This window comes from Temnothorax longispinosus, chromosome 11, assembly GCF_030848805.1.
Source record: "Temnothorax longispinosus isolate EJ_2023e chromosome 11, Tlon_JGU_v1, whole genome shotgun sequence".
NCBI classification, from domain to species: domain Eukaryota; kingdom Metazoa; phylum Arthropoda; class Insecta; order Hymenoptera; family Formicidae; genus Temnothorax; species Temnothorax longispinosus.
The window spans coordinates 10,964,062-10,967,165 of record NC_092368.1 but is presented as its reverse complement, the minus strand read 5'-3'; the positions used below and the strand labels follow the sequence as shown (position 1 = coordinate 10,967,165).

The 3,104-nt window shown below is 34.3% G+C and overlaps 1 long non-coding RNA gene across 1 annotated transcript; it reads right to left on the bottom strand.

The window, feature by feature from the left end:
* Positions 1-2,603: 2,603 nt before the first annotated feature.
* On the bottom strand, positions 2,604-3,104 carry LOC139822369 (uncharacterized). The gene is made up of 2 exons (XR_011734499.1): positions 3,042-3,104; positions 2,604-2,863 (listed from the first exon to the last, which is right to left on the bottom strand). It is a non-coding gene; the product is annotated as an uncharacterized lncRNA (long non-coding RNA).

Sequence of the window (3,104 nt, the reverse complement as noted above, 5' to 3'; positions counted from 1 at the left end):
GCATTGAATAGGTTTTCCCTTCAACGATCCTGCCCGATCACCCCCGCACTAATGTAACACCCGCGGTAACTACACACACACACACACACACACACACACACACACACACACACACACACACACACACACACACACACCGGTTTATCTCAATACCTGATTCTCTTGAGTAGTGATTCTCTACTCAATGTCAGTAACAAGTATTATTTTATTGTAATAAATGTTCAATCTACTCAATGTCAGTAACAAGTATTATTTATTGTAATAAATGTTCAATCTACTCAATGTCAGTAACAAGTATTATTTTATTGTAATAAATGTTTGGTTTGTTTGTAAGATTAAATTAAATGGTTTTTTATTTTTAATAAGACCTCGCTCTCAAACCTTTTCCACCTCTTGAAATCGCACGAGGTCCGATCTTGAGTTAAAGGGATTGAATTCCCTGACTCGAAAGAGGATCACCGACGATCGCACCGCTCACGGAAGGCGTCCTACCGTCCCTACGGACGTTGACCCTTTCTGAGCCATCGAAAGTGCGTTCGGCTTGCGCCACGCGCCTCAGAACGTGTACCTGCGAGCAATATCTTTAACCCGTTGACTGTGTATGACGGCTATAACCGCAAAAACAAAAGTGGCCAAGAGTGTGTATGACGGCTATAGCCGCAACGTAGAAAAAACAAAGTAAAACTTTCTGAATTTGCTTGAAACTTGTTACTCGGGGGTTTCTGGGGTCGCTGATTACAAATCCGAAGTCAGATGTACAAAATTCAAAATGGCGGATCCAATATGGCGGATCAAACAAAAAAGGTCTGATTTCCATAAAATTTGATACCCTTATGTTTTTTGGGTCTCTGAATCCAAATATAAAGTCAGATTTTCAAAATTCAAAATAATAATAATAAAATTCCGTCTATTTTTTGTAATTTTGATGCGCCATATTGGACCCGCCATTTTGAATTTTGTAAATTTGACATCATATTCGGATTCAGAGACCCAAAAAACATAAGGGTATCAAGTTTCATAATAATCTGATAAACTTTTTTTTCAACACACTTTTGGCCCAAATAGTAAAATTCTCTTACACAGCCAATGGGTTAAGCGTCTAGTTGCGTCCTTCCTTACTCCGACCCCTCTGGTTAGCCTTTCCTTTGCTTCCCAGATTTTCTTATCCTAATCCCGGGGTTGGACGTAACAGATATAACAAGCAAATTTAAAAAATATATAATTGAATTTTAATTACTAACTAGCTCAACCCATTTCAAATATATCTCAATAGATGTTAATTATAGAAATCAAAATAAGAATAAGAAAAAATGTAGAAAAAGTAATTAGTTATACGTCAAAGTAATTTAAATCACCTAAAATATTAGCGCTTTTGATAACAGTATGCGCGACTGCTATCGCGCGATTAGTGCCGCGCGGCTGCAATCGCGCGGCTTGAGCGTCAAAAATCGCGCCATTGACACACGACCTTAAGACTTAATGTCGCGACGCTACTTGATTATTCATTGACACATCGAATATACATCAATTTGACTAGTCATTTCCGGGGAAATGCTAAATGTAATTAAAAATTCCAAGTAATCATTGTCTCGTAATAACAGCGTTTTGCTTCCTCATAGAGAACTTTGTTTTCGTGAAAAAATTCAGTTTTTTATGCCAATGTGTTTAAAATGTTCTAAAACGTCGAAAAATCACATTTCTACGAAATGTCATGTGTGCGTGCGTGCGTGCGTGTACGGATTTGATGTCCGGTTGCTGTAACTTCCACAATTTTTGAGATATCGGGCTGAATTTTTTTTAATCGATAGAGCATCATTAAAAAAAGTTTGGTATTGAATTTGGCGATGATCGGTAAAGGCGTTCTTTATTTTAAAAATTTTGAATTTTTTGATAAATGTCCGTGGTTGCTCTAACTTCTGCAAACTTTGAGATATCTGGCTATTTATAATTCGTATATTATCAAGCTCCGTTGAGCTTTCGATAAACGGTAACGTGCGTGCGTGGAAAGATCAATATCGATCCGTATCAGATAGATCCATATAAGATATAGATTAAGAAATTGTGGGGAGGGAAACGGTCCGCACGCGTTAGGAAGCAAAGAAGGATACTTCCCTTCCGTCTGTTAAAGCGGTTAGTCGAGGAATAAGTATTATATAGTGTTTGTATAAAGTGTAAAATATTCTAATAAGCTTAAAGTTTCAATTGTGATTGAAGACAGCTTATTCGCGAAGAAGCCTGTACATAATAAGTCGAGAATAAATTATATTTCTTTGCCTCAAGCAATAATTATAATAGCAGTCTTGCAAAACTATTTATTTTACGGGTCCTTTAACTGATCTCTCCTTGTGTTGTCTCATGCAAAAAATTCATAATATTATAAGTTTATCAGTTCATCATTTTTTTTAAACTGATTGACATCCAAATTAATTATTTATTATTTATTATTTATTGCCAAATAAATTATTAGAATCCTGCCAGCCGAAGGACCCCGGCCGCGACAGGTGAAGGATAAAAATATCCTGTCTCACATTGCGCACTGTGATGAAAACCATGTCAAAGGTGGATACGTTTGTTCTTTATTATACTAATTTAAAATATATATCTTAAGCACTAAAATCAAACTTTATTCATTAGCCCTGTCCTCTCAATTTGTTTATAATTATGCGAACGTGTTAATATACACTTTTACATATTTATTTATTAATTTCCATTTAAATAATGTTCATTAATGTACGCATTTTCTTTGTCTTGATTACTGCTTTATACTTTTTTGGTATGTCGAACTAATTTCGTATTTTATGTTTCTGCTGATATTTTTTCATTTTGTGTTTTATTTGTAATTTCTCCCACATATTTTCTTTGTCTGTAAAATACATAATAAATAAAATAATAATATAATACAATCGACTCAAGGATAATTATAGATAGTTTGACAAATATTATCTAATAATTTAAATTAAAAATATGAATAATTACAACCAATATACAATAAAAATAGTATCAATTATTCTAACAAAATGTTATAACAGCATTACACTTACTCAGGTTTAAAAATCGAAGGAAAGCATCAGTTTTCAAACAATTACAGGCGCTAGTACGAGTAG